Source organism: Podarcis tiliguerta (assembly GCF_965153285.1).
Source record: "Podarcis tiliguerta genome assembly, chromosome: 2".
Lineage (NCBI taxonomy): Eukaryota > Metazoa > Chordata > Lepidosauria > Squamata > Lacertidae > Podarcis > Podarcis tiliguerta.
In genome coordinates this window covers 24,486,533-24,501,043 of record NC_139535.1, presented here as the reverse complement: position 1 = coordinate 24,501,043, position 14,511 = coordinate 24,486,533, and the positions used below count along the sequence as shown (strand labels likewise).

Sequence of the window (14,511 nt, the reverse complement as noted above, 5' to 3'; positions counted from 1 at the left end):
CCTTATACACCCAAATCACGAACAAACTCTGTGATAATATATTATCATAAGCATTATATACCCTTTGTAATTATCAATATACACATCTACTGTGCATTTGTGAAAGTGCAATTGATTTCTGATTTCTATAGAATTTACGTCTATGTAAGTACATAGCCATGGAGATTAATCTTACACAGGTTTCCTCAGAAGTAATTCAGTGGGGCAGAGGGCTGTTTCCAACTAGGTCCTACTCAGAGTAGATATGCTGAAATTGATGGCGATGACTCATTAAGATGCATAAATTTCAATGAGTCTACTCTGAGTAGCTGGATACAACTCATACAGCCAAATCCTGTATTTACTGGAAAACTCGTAATCTCTGTGTTCAATGGGGCTTACTGTCAAACAAAAAACAGAGGAATGCACCTTACTGGCACAAAAATACAAATTATTTTTTCTACATTATCTTTTGCAAAAAAGATATGAAAGGCTGTATGTCAGCTCTTTGTACCAGTAGTGTTTTATTTACACTTGGGAGCGGGAGAATGTCTCCTTGGCAAGACAGGAAAGATATTCATTGCCAATTTTTCTACTGGCATCTGATAGGCTTTTCTTATTACACACCCCAAATGGTCTTAAGAGACAGTTGGCAGAATACTGTGTTTACTGAAGAATCATTGACTATTAATTATATGAAACAAAGTTTATCTGGTAAATAATGCTAGATTATCTCAAAGAGTAACCGCGATGTAGATTTTTCTATTTTCAAGAATAATACAGCTAACTGACTATATAATAATACAGTTAACTGACTATATAGTTATTAGTTATCACGAGGATAAATGTACCTGAATCTACAGTAAAGTTTTATAAAGTATGAACACTATGACAGTTTGACACATAGATGGCTCAATGGCATGGAGAATGTCCATGCCACAGCCACATGTTACAGGAGCGTCAACTGAATACAGCAACAGTAAAACTGCTCCACACATTGAAGTTGCTGTGTGGAGTAGTCACCGTGTGGAATAATCACTGTGCGGAGGCTATTTCAAGCAGTGATGACTACAAAGTATAAAGAATATGTAATGAAACAGATGAGGCACCTACAGAGCCTTTGATCACCACCTGTAAAAAAACCCCTGCTGTCGAAGAAGAATCATACACCATACAGTACTTTCATTAATACCATAGGCTCATAAGCTTTTAAATGTTTGGGTTTAAGTTACAACTTTTTTGCTAGCTCATAAGTTGCTGGAAGCCCAGTAATCACATACATACAGTATCTGTTCAGTCAGTGTACGTTACTAATGTATGGGATGATGAGGTGTCTCAAGTTCAACAAACACTGAATTTCAAGGTCCACAAGCAAATTCTAAAGCAGTGGTGGCTAATCTGTGGCACTCTGGATGTTATGCTGAACAACAACCCTCATCAACCCTGACCATTGGCTATGTTTGCTGAAGCTGATGGGAACAGTAGTTCAGCATAACCTCTCGATGGCCACAGGTTAGCGCCCCCCCCCGGTTCTAAAGTGTTCCAGGTCCCTATTAACACTCAGCCACTGGGCAAAGGCTGTCTAGCACCATTTTGACAGTACAGTCAAACCTCGGTTGTCGAACATAATCCATTCCGGAAGCCCGTTCAGCTTTTGAAATATTCGACAACCAACTTGCAGCTTCCGATTGGCTGCAGGAACTTCCTGCACTGACGCGTAAGCTGCGTCAGGCGTTCGACTTCCAAAAAATGTTTGAAAACTGGAGCATTTACTTCCGGGTTTTCGGTGTTTGGGAACCAAATCATTTGAAAACGGAACCGTTCGGGAGCCAAGGTTTGACTGTACAGCAGATAAGCTAATGCAATCAAGAGAACCAGGGCAGATGGGGTGCTGAGAGAATGATGGAGAAAGTGCAATTTTCAATGTTGAGAAAGTGTACTGACACTTATGTAGCCAAAACAGTGCCATCCACAAACAAGCGAGAGGTATCATTATAGGCCTGTAACAACTTGAAGGTTTGCTAAAAGTACAAATATTGAGCAAGGAGGGGGAACCGCAAAAACAATCCAACGAGCACTGAGTGTAAGTCGCCACAGAATGCTGAGTGTTGGGAGGCAGGAAATGAAAGAGCCCACTTAACTTCTCTCCCCATATGAACCAACCCGGACTCTGCAATTATCATCTGAGATCCTTCTTCATGTCCCTCCCCCACTAGAAGTCATGGGGATGGCAACACAAGAATGGGCCTATTCTGTGGTGGGTCCCCATTTGTGAAATGCTCTCCCCAGGGAAACTTGCCTGGCACCTTCATTATACACCTTCGGGCGCTGGGCGAAAATGTTTCTCTTCAACAAGGTGTTTTGCTGATTAACTGTCTATGGCTTTTAAAAATGTGTTTGTGGGAAGCGGGTTCTTGGGTTCTTTTTGTTTTATTATGTATTTTGTATTGTTATTTTGTATTTTTCTGTTGTGAACTGCCCTGGGCCCTTTGGATGAAGGGCGTATACAAATTTAATAAACAAAAACGTATTATGGAAACATTTTCTATGTAAGTAAGGAACATATTCCCCAATGCTGATGTTCATCTTGTTGCTTAGGTGAATACTTTTTGTTATACGTGTCCCTTGGATTTGGTCTGCTTTTGGTCATAAATAAGAAAATGTGCATAACATACTAAATAAACTGTATTCTTCTACAGCTCCGCCCCCAAATAAAATACTGGGTTGGATCCAGACTAACCATGAGTGGAATTCTGCTCATGGGACACTCCTGCAGGAAATGAGGGGGCAGGGGGAGCCTTCAACAAAGAGCAGAGCACAGTTGTATATATCCCACCCTGCGTTCACTGCTGCCTGTTGCACCAATTATGTAAAACGTCATTTGGAGAGAACCTAGGGACAATTACATGGTCATGAACAGGGCACATTGCCTCTCAGTCTCACTAAGAGGTACTTTCCTCTTACAACTTTAATATTTTGCAGAATAGCTTACCTCACCTGTAGCAAGAATGAAAAGGTGATAGACATAACTTAGAAAGGGAATCAGACAGTATTTAAAAGCCTAGTGTGCATAAGTATCTATTAAGGACAAACTTTCCCCCCTAGCCTTTGACACTTGCGATGTATATTTTATGGTCCTGCTTTATTTTTGTGACTGTGAGTTGTTTTAAATTGCTTTTAATTTTGTATTTTAAATTGCTGTGCTGTAATCCACCTTGAGACCTCAGGGAGAAGGGCAGGTAATAAATGAATAGCACCACCACTCTGAACACCTTTGGACCACACAGACTTTCCTTTTTTGTCAAAATTGAATAAAATATTATACTGAGTTGAAGGCAAGTAACGTTCTCAGATACGTGTACATAGGAATTGCACAAATGCAAGTGGCCAGCCTATTTCTGGCAACCTTTGCCCCTGAATGTCCAATACAAGATGAGAGACCCCTTCACTTCTCCAAAGGCAGAGAACTTGCGGGGGGCTGGGGGGGGCAGAGGCGATGTCTTTTGCTTTATCAGAGATGGGAAAACCAGAAGTTTTGTTCCACTTTTCACCAGGCTTTTGCAACGCTAAGAAACAGCAAGCATCCACATCACTGCTTCAAAGTGTTTACAAACCCTGGGGGAAATCCAGGCCCTCACTCAAATCCAGAAGACATGTGGGAGAAATCAGTGGAAATCAGAATACCAAGGGCAGCCATCATTTTGGATCCTTAGGTAGAAAGCAAGTCCTTCCAGAATCTCATTTGTTTCTTAATGTGAACTGTAAAAGTGTAAGTAGACCATTCTGAGTCCCTGAGTAGGCTATAAATTTTAGATAAAATGCAATCAATCAAGAGGATGGGAGGGCTCAAGACAGCCACTACACCTCCTACTTTCAGAACTATGGGTGTAATAAACATATTTCACCTGTAGAGAATGACAAGCACTCACATATTTTTGAACTTCCAGATGAGGGTTATTTGCTGTGTCAAGGTATAGCAGGACAGGCTTTCAGAATCTGCCAATCAGTCACAGGCTCCTTCATGAGGAAATGACGCCTTAAGACTTAATTGTCAGAGCATAGCTATCTGCTCTTCTTTATCACAACTAATCAAAGTCATTAGAAAGGGCTTGTCCTCCTGAAAATGCCTGTGGAAATCCAGCTGAGCAATTACTGCTCATATAAGTGCTCTGTGAAAATCAAGATTTGAAAAACTAACAAGTTGTACATGTAAAATGTAACTAGGCATTTTTGGTAGAATGAAGGAAGTCAGGGTGCTTCCATACTTTCCAAACAAAGTTGTTGGGTTGGTTGTTGTTTTTTGGCCTTTTTTTGGTCAATTAATGCTTAAGTAGAATTTTCAAGCCGTGTTCTGTCATAACACCATTCTTTGTTGTGAAGACGAGGCGTAAGCACAAGAGAAAAGAAAGCAAACATCAAAATAGACAGATGTGGCAAGTGTAACATAATGATTGCATTAGCTACTACAACCTGAAATGAAACTAGCCTGTGCTCCATTATACCAAATCAACAGGGTTTTTTGTTTTTTAAAAAGAGAAAATTTGTATCCTGGTTTTCTAGGCACATGCTAACTCAAGGAAGCTTGAAAGAGGTACAATAACAACAAACAGCAATAGAATTAGGAGGGTAGGGCTGCAATCCTACACCCATTTATCTAGAAGTACATCCTACTGAACTCAGAAAGGCTTACTTCTTAGTAGGAATCTGCAGGATTGCATTGTGAACCAGTTGAGGCTCTAGGTAAAAATAAAAGTCCAGTGGAATAATACTATTTTCAGAGTACACTTGAGGCCCATTTAATCACTACTATTTGACTCTGCTACTGAAATATATAAGGAAAGGGGCCTAAAGGTGCTGATTCTGAACTGATACCCCTGCCCACTGCAATACTGCTCAGTTATTGCTCTATGGCTCATGTAACATCATTACTAGTAAAGCTGGTGTGTGGGTGGGGGGGGGGGGGAGAGAGAGAGAGAGAGAGAGAGCATGCTTAATTTTGTTGTCCACTTCTGGCAGCTATTTTGCATGTTAGGATGTCACCTTAGGCTGGCTGGTGATATACTATTCTGCTACTGAAACATTCTTTCAACATGCCATGAATCCATCAGTATTCCAGCAAGAAAGAGAAGAGTGGCAGCAGAAAGATCAATTCATCACTTCAATGGACAAGATCACGGACTGTCAAGCCAAACTAGGAATAATAAAGTCAGTTCAGAAACTGATTTTTCTTTTTCTTTTTGTGGGGTTGCAAGTGGGGAGCCAGTTTCATATGTTATATAGTGCAAGAAAAAGAAGTTAATGAAAGAGAAAATGGTTCTCTCTTAAATCAATCAAATTTTATTTTAAAAAGTTAGTTCTCTGATATAGTTTGGGGGAGTACTAAAACAAATGGTAGAAAAATAAAGATTATAAATACACAGACAGCACCTGAGAAACCCACTTGTCAGATATGGAATTTGACATGCCTGCGTAGGGAAGCAAAGAACCGGTCAGGGAGGGGGTGTGCAACATTCAGCAACTTGAAGAAAAAGCAATGTATAGAAACAGGCCTGCCTGAGGAGAAGGGAAGGAGAACCAACAGCATAACAGTACAGTGGTACCTCAGGTTAAGTACTTAATCTGTTCCGGAGGTCGTTTGTAACCTGAAAATGTTCTTAACCTGAAGCACCATTTTAGCTAATGGGGCCTCCCACTGCCGCCGCACCGCCGGAACATGATTTCTGTTCTCATCCTGAAGCAAAGTTCTTAACCCGAGGTAATAATTCTGGGTTAGCGGAGTCTATAACCTGAAGCGTATGTAACCCGAGGTACCACTGTAGAAAAGGTATTAGGTCCAGTCGTGGCTGACTCTGGGGTTGTGGCGCTCATCTCGCTTTACTGGCCGAGGAAGCCGGCGTACAGCTTCCGGGTCATGTGGCCAACATGACTAAACCGCTTCTGGCGAACCAGAGCAGCGCACGGAAACGCTGTTTACCTTCCCGCCGGAGCGGTACCTATTTATCTACTTGCACTTTGACGTGCTTTAGAACTGCTAGGTGTGCAGGAGCTGGGACTGAAGAACGGGAGCTCACCCCGTCGCGGGGATTCGAACCGCCGACCTTCTGATCGGCAAGTCCTAGGCTCTGTGGTTTAACCCACAGCGCCACCAGGCCTTCCCAATATCCTTTAAGCTTACAGAGCAGGGGTGGGGAAACTGTGACCTCTCCAGATGTTGTTGGTCTACAACTTTTGTCATCTTTCATCACTAGCCATGAAGACTGAGGCTGATGGGAGCCGAGGTCCAACAACATTTGGAGGGCCACAGGTTCTTCATCCCCATTATAGTGATATCTAGCTATACACATGCTATCAATTCTTTTTTGTTTTGTTGAGAAGCTTCCCCAAAACGAAGGTGATTAAATCAGAAACCCAACGGAAGGAAGCACACCAACTTCTTGAATCAAATATGTCTGTCAGGAGTCCAAGTTTCTGTTTCAAAGAAAAATCTGAGAGAAGCTCCAGGAAGAAGGATCAACAGGAAGGCCTAGAGCTTTCAGTTCACTGGTTTTCATGACTCATTTACAAACTACTCTTTGCTCACTGTCATGACAATAGTGCAAAGTACATGAGTACAAATATTGGCTTCCTATTGTGGGATACGGCTCCCGGTTAACAAATCCTGATACAAGCTACTGTACAAAAGTATTTGGGGAGCAGAAATGTTCACACAAATGTATCTCTTAAACTAAGTGTAGGACTACAGCAACACATTCTACATGACTACGCTTGAAAATTCAAGATTCAAATGAGTATTTGGGGATGTATTTCACAAGCATTCCAAAGTTGGTACTGTATTTCCTTGTGGTATGAAATCATATAAAGATTAAATTCACCTTTCACAACACGTTAAGCCAAGAGAATGGTGCGTAAAAGTAGCTAATGTAGTTCTATTTCTAAATCTAGGCAGGTATGTGAGCATACCTGCAGTATCAGTGAAGTACCTATATTCCAGTGTAGTACCTACATTCAAGACAACCTAGGAACTCCATTGAACTCATAACTAAAAGGTTGGGACAAACCTTAGAAAATAAAAAAACCTATTTCCTTCCCGATGTCCCACAACAATTTCTTAAACATTCTTGGTAAGTAATTCTGCTACTATAGAACTTGAGGGCCTGAGTATCTTCCATAAAGATTTGTTTGATCTCATCTAAATTGGCTTTTAAGGGGTAAAAAGGTAAATGTACCCCTGCCCGTACGGGCCAGTCTTGACAGACTCTAGGGTTGTGCGCCCATCTCACTTAAGAGGCCGGGGGCCAGCGCTGTCCGGAGACACTTCCGGGTCACATGGCCAGCGTGACATTGCTGCTCTGGCGAGCCAGAAAACGGAAACACCGTTTGCCTTCCCGCTAGTAAGCGGTCCCTATTTATCTACTTGCACCCGAGGGTGCTTTCGAACTGCTAGGTTGGCAGGCGCTGGGACCGAACAACGGGAGCGCACCCCGCCGCGGGGATTCGAACCGCCGACCTTTTGTTCGGCAAGCCCTAGGTGCTGAGGCTTTTACCCACAGCGCCACCCACGTCCCTTTTTAAGGGGTACATTTAAGCTAACACTGGGGAGAAAGGGATACTTAATTATTTTGGTGGGGCTATCAGTTCTACCACTGTGTTATATTTTTAAGGCAGTAACCTACTAAAGCTGCCACAGGTGGGGAAATAGCCAGGGAGCCTGTGAAGTTCTATCTATCACAGCAGACAGAGAGCTCTAAAGAAGAATCTTAAGAAGTCAGGTTACTTGGATTTTGTTAAAATATTATGATCCACCTGAGGATTTGGGACAGTGTGGGATAAAAATCCAAAATTTAACTTCCAGAATAAAATAAAAGCATCCAAAATAAAAAGTGAAATCCTAGCCCCCTGGCCAGGAACAGTGGGATTGGAGCAGATTAGGAAATTGGGCACTGCATCTGAAGCTCTGTCCACTTCTGGTGGCCAGAGCAGAAGACAGTGGTTTTTTTTATTTTGCTGCACCAACTCCAAGGTGGCGCAATTGAGGGATCCATACCAGGTCCCTTGAAGAGGAATTGAGTTGCTTAGGATCCAATGGATCCCGGTCACGGGGTGTCCTGCCCCCAGGCACCCTGTTTTAGGGCCCTATACCAGCAACTGGTATGCCATCTGCTATGGTTTCTGCAGCTGTTACTATATCCCACCTGTTCTAGCAGCAAGTATCAGGGGGTTAGGATTAGTGATGTGGATTTTCCGGGCAAATTTGCATCAGAAAAGTTTTGGATACCCGAGAGAGTGATCTAATTTGGCAAGTTTATTTTACCTGTGTTTAGCAAACCAAGGTATAAAAGTGAGCCGTGTTAATTTTTTGTCTCAGTTCACCACAAGTATTTGACCCAAAATACTGGAGGTATAAAATTGAAGCACACCTAGTGTGATTTAAATGTTATTTTATGTAGATTTTTAATGGGGATACTGTAAAAGCAAAAGTGAAGACCACTGGTTGTACTTCATTCATGTAGTTTAAATTTCAAGGATGGAAAAACCAAAGACACTGAAAGCTGTTAATACTCTAATACATTTCGTGATCCAAAAAAGCTGACTCACATACTTGTCAGAATAATCAATTGAAAAACATTAATTACAACTTTGAAACCATCAAACCTCCCTAATATTATATTTGTAGTTATCATCCATTAATTGCTACTAATGAACCTATGAAATAAAATAAAAAAATCTGCAGGGGAAAATTCTGTGGGAGAAAATTTTATGGCCGGCATCACTGGATAGGATTGCTATTTAAAACATTTTACCTGCCTAATAAAACTATTGAAAATAGTTTTGGGGATTTTAAATTATTAAGCTAGAAAGCAGAATACATATAGGAAGCTCTGCCCCACTTTATAATGAATTGTAGGTACAAAGTTGTATTGGCGTTAAAGAGACAAGGTCATTATAAAGGCCAATCATTATCTTAAAATACTTTCTATGCAATGCATTTGGAAGCAAGGCTGCCCTCATCTGCAAAATCCCCTTCCTCCAAAAATATACTGGAGCCAATTAAATCATCTCTTCCAATAAAATATTTTATTTGAACTAGGCCTGAGTGGTAGGAATTAAGCTGATATACAGATGAAGTTTTAATATTAAGTTGTCAATTTTATTTTATCTGGTTGGCTTTGCCATAAGATTTTAACATACTGTTATCTGCCCTAATTTTCTGGAATGAGGTTTATTACAAATCTAAAACAAGAATAACGAGTTCAGTGGGTAGCCTTTGGTGAGTCACTCTTTCTAAAGAATCTGCTCTTATCTACAGGAGTGAAACAGAAGTGATATACCTGCCAAAACAGAGCTTGGAAAAACTCATTCTAAATACCAACACTGCCAAAACTCTCCTAAATATAATGCCCATAATTTTTTTTCCTTCTTTAAGGGTGAAAGTTAAAATTCTTACAATTACTATAAGCTACAATAGCTATAGGGACACGGGTGGTGCTGTGGGTTAAACCACAGAGCCTAGGGCTTGCCGATCAGAAGGTTGGTGGTTCAAATCCCCACGACGGGGTGAGCTCCCATTGCTCGGTCCCTGCTCCTGCCAACCTAGCAGTTCGAAAGCACATCAAAGTGCAAGTAGATAAATAGGTACCACTCCGGCAGGAAGGTAAACGGTGTTTCTGTGCGCTGCTCTGGTTCACCACAAGCAGCTTAGTCATGCTGCCACATGACTCGGAAACTGTCTGTGGACAAACTCCGGCTCCCTTGGCCTATAGAGCGAGATAAGCACCGCAGCCCCAGAGTCGTCCGCGACTGGATCTTTTTACAAAAGCTATATGATGGCCATCCTGTTTCACTACTGATATTTTATTTCTATCTTATGAATCAGTGCTGGGGGATCTGTGGGTCTGGGGTTTCATTTGGAATTTCAAATCTCATGCAGAGCAGAGCAGAAGCTGCTTATATGATAGCAACTGAATAGTTTAGCACCTAGATAATATAAAACAAGAGAGCCTAACCCTTTGGCTCTCCAGATTCTGCTGGAAAGCCTGTATGGCCACTGGTCAGGGATAATGTGAGTTGGAAGTCCAGCAACATCTGAAGAATTACAGGTTAGCGACTCTTAATCTAAAATACTAACACCTTCATCAAGCAGCCAGTGTAAAGAGGCTGGCAGCTGCATTTAAAGCTGAGGTGAGTCAGACCAAAAAAACCCCACAAAACCCTGGTACTAGATATATTAATATTCTATAATGAATGATATTTCAACAATGCCATTACATTTTTCTCCACAACTGAAGCTATAAATTTTGTAAGACACAATTGGATTCTGGCTTGTACTCACTAGCTATAGTTTAAACAAAACACAGTTCACTTAGTTTAAATGTCACAGGCAACTGTGGTTTGTTTAAAAGCAGAAGTAAAAGCTTTTGATATCTTCCTTTGGTGCATGATGGAAAAGGAGTAAGAAAGGGGGACAGGAGTGTGGGAGCCTGTGCCTTGGGAAGGCTCATTTATATAGTTAGAAACTTGTTTCTATAGTTAGAAACTGGTTTCTTATTATTGCTGAACAGAGTCATTAAGTGAACTTGATTATATTGCCACTTTGTACAATTTCTCTACAAAACTTTCTACGTGTATCTCCACACAGAAAACATGGAACGTTCAACTGAGGCTGGTATTTATATGCTCCTACTTTTAAAGGAGCACATAAATCTTATACGCTCATCTTATAAAACTGCTCCTGATCCAACAATTCCAAAGTAGCTTTTTAGCTGAGCTTCATGAAAATACATATTGGTGGGGGTAGGTTGTACTGTGACTAGCATTCTGTAATATTATCTTTGTCAGTTAAATGTGTTCTGCTTCTTTCAGCTACATAAAGCAACCCCTTTAGGCTTTTGGTAGAACAGTCTATTTTTAAAAGCACATAAAGCTGGTTATCACAACAAAATTAACACAACTAAAATAGGCTTAGCTTTATACATCAAGACTCCAGTATTAGAAGTGTTGAATTCCATTTTATACAACTATCAAGCAAAAGCAAGAATATATAAATCAACAGAACTGAATATATTCCAGAAAACTAAGAGAAATGTTTTTTTAAAAGGAACTGTAATGTGATATTGTCACAAGGAAAGCTTCGTATTACAATAAAATATTATGTTCTCCAATGTTACCCTTTGCTAGAGGAAACATACTCTATCACCTGAGGAAAGACATATTCCCTCCCTTGCTAATTAACAAAGTGCTGATTTTGTTTAAATTTATGTAATATAACTCTCAGTGGTCAATGTGTAGGACATGATCCAGGTACAAATCTCTGCACATCTTCGGTCATTGTCTTTTAGTGCCACTGTCCCACTTGTAAAATGAAAATACAAGACATACCTTGCATAAAAGAAGAACATAATCACTTATAATATAGGAAGTTGTTTAAAAATACGAACAATTTTACATCCATGGGGCTGCAGAAATTAAGGAGCTCATACTCCAGTCCCATGCACCCAACAGAACTATGGGCCACTTCCCAGCTCCCAACAACAACATCATAGCAGAGAAGTCCAGCCGAGGTGCAATCACAAGCCAAAGAATGATCAGCTGCAGGGAACTTCCTACCAGAAAGGACACTCTGTCAGTTTCGCTTAGGAAGCATATTCTGGGCCCATTCTTCACTAAGGGCTGCTGGTATATTTGTACAGTATCTCTGTGGTGTGTGTGTCTGTGTTGTACTGTATAATTACATTATTGTAAGTCACATTGAGGATCATTTAATTGAAAGGCAAGGTATAATTTTCAAAATAAATAGATATTTGTGGTTCAGATGAACAACATATACAGCTCATTGTGGCATTCAGTACTGTGTTTTATTTTATTTTGGAGATGTAACTTGTGGTAAGTGCTTGTCTAGCCAATCATTTCTAATAAGTGATGGCAATGGTTTCCCTCTTAGGCTTAACTCACGCTAGCGGTGATCCTGCAAATTTAGGAGATAAGTTACAGCTCAGTTTTTCTTACAGGATGTCACAGTCTCAGTTCTTGGTGTCTCGAGGGTCAAGTGATATGAACAACCTCTGCCTGGGATCCTTGACAGTCACAAGCAGTGAGAACAAACAATCCTGGGATAGGTGGGTAAACAACCTGACCTTCTATAAGCAAGCTTTCTATATTCCAAACATAATGAGGGAGAAGGTGGAGATGCCATTCACTACTTAAAGAAAAAAAGGGAGGAAGAAGCTATGACAAACATAAGTTGCTTTGCTGTGATACAGAGAAACCTCAATTGCTATGGAGGTGTTTGCTGGGGGAAGTAATGCATTTAACCAGCAACATAAAATTGTAAAGCAAATGTTAGGATCCCAGAAACAGAGTTACATCTGTATTGCTTGCAACCAAAGGGCTATGGTGCTGTTCTTATTTCTTTAAACACACATCCATACACATAAAAATTCTGAAAACACCAGCTGAACATGCCTAGTGCTTCTGCGAGAACCTAAATACGATATAACAGAAATGTGATCCTTTTGTTCCTATATGCACAAGGGTGCTTAGAAGGCTGACCATGCTATACCAGTGGACCACTGGATCACTTTCATTGAATGCTGGCTGGTTGCAGATTTGCTGGGGATCTTGCAAACCATACTAGAGAAGGAAGTCTTGATCTGATTTACAGGACTGTTAAGAGATCAAGTACAGTATATACTCTTGCTTTGCTAATCTAATAATAATAAAATAATAATAATAATAATAATAATAATAATAATGTTGGTGAAGCACAGAGGTCCTAGCCTTTAAAAAAAGAAAGAAAAAAGAAAAAAACTGTAGACCAATCAAGATTGAAATCAGTCTATCTTCACTGTAACTTGGGGAGCCTTTGTTTAAATGTTATTTGCTAGCACAGTCTTTCTCCCACAATTTACAAAATCCTGTTCTTTGTTTTTCTTTTAAGAGTATATATGTTTCGCACCCCTTAAAAAACTAGAAAGGGGAGAACAGGTTTTCCCCCTACACCAATACTCTCTATCACTTTTGAGACTTGTAGCACAACAGAGCGGGTGAAGTTGGTGTCATTGGTCACAATATATTATGTACAATCATAAAACCCCTCCGTCACAAAAACAATTATTTAACACCTAGCAGCTCTTAATATTTCTGTGGCATTCCTAACAACTTTTGTGTCTGCCTTTTTAAAATTCTTGCTGCCCTTTGTGTCTCAGTATCTCTTGCATCTGTAGTACCCAGACATAATAGTTGAGGAACATACTTATATATATATATAGGTTAGTAGGTCACAGTACCTTAAAAGTCTGGTAAAATTCAGGGTTGGGATATCAATTGATCATCATCTGCCTGGACTGTGGAAGTTTCCTCTTTCTTATATTTGATTAAATCTGCAATGAAACACATGGTAACAATCACTATTACAGTAATAAGATTTTGCCATCTTATCTTGCAGAAGCAAAAAACATTTAATTGAAATTACCCTGATCATTCTCTTCTATGCAGGCCACTTAATACTACTATTAATATTGTGTCAAGCTTATTTGAATAGAATTGCTTGAAGCTAAACTCTCATTACTGTAGTTTCTGCATTTGAATAATAGAATGAAGTCTTAAATGCAAATGGTTTGGATTTAAAGAATTTTTTGTAAGAACTAAACTAAGGAAATCTAAGGTAAAGCTAACAGACAAAGGGGAAAGCTCTCTTAGTCCTGAGATTACAAGAAAAGAAAAATCATGCCCAGATTGCTACAAACTTCAGCTGCTATCCAAACCTCAATTGCTTGGGAAGCAATCCCCTTGAACTCAATAGGACTTACTTCTGAGTAGACCTGGTTAGGATTGCCCTGTTAAGCAATTCTTTTTCTTTGTGGAGAACTTTACTGTAGATGTATGTATGAAAGCATACTTTCTAGGAATGCTGTAATTTATGCTGACAGAATGTCAGCAAACTCCCAGAAGTAGCCCAAAATATAAACAATACTGAAATCTTTAATTCATAGGCACAGCATTTGACTGTCAACTGCTGACTTTCAGTATCTTTCATGCAACTATCTAAATGTCCTCTTAATGAACAACCTGTAGAACCAACTCTTTCGCAATAAAGTATGTTCAAAGCATTCACATTAGTGTTTGACTTCTCTATTTGATGTTTCTTTCTCTGTGTAATTACAGCACACAAGACATTCAAAGTTCTTATTTCTGCCCCAACAGTCAATCACAGGCTATTGTCAATAGCAGATTCAACACCATCTGCAGTAATTTTCCTTTTAACTTCCGGATAATCTTCAAAAGTAGACAGAATTGTTAATGAGATAATAAGATGTATTCACACAAAGTAATTCTGCTTTTTATGTAACTCAGGTAGCTGTTTTTATTTAAACACCGAAGCGGCAAAAATGTGTATGCTAATGTTGTAACGTTCTCTCACTAAAATACTTTCATCATTTACTCATTTTCAAATAACTGAAGGCTTAGTTAGATAAATTGTATTAATATAGAGTGAGGATATATTATATGTAAATATCTCTCTTCATATTATCCCCA

General features: G+C 39.8%; 1 protein-coding gene across 2 annotated transcripts in view; it reads right to left on the bottom strand.

Moving 5' to 3' along the window:
* Window positions 1–14,511, bottom strand: part of ATXN7 (ataxin 7) — a 94,161-nt gene that overhangs the window by 66,562 nt on the left and 13,088 nt on the right. For both annotated transcript variants that reach the window (XM_083424948.1, XM_083424947.1), the window contains exon 2: window positions 13,263–13,355. The gene's annotated coding sequence lies outside the window, so the exon portion shown is untranslated. The remainder of the gene's footprint in view (window positions 1–13,262; window positions 13,356–14,511) is intronic.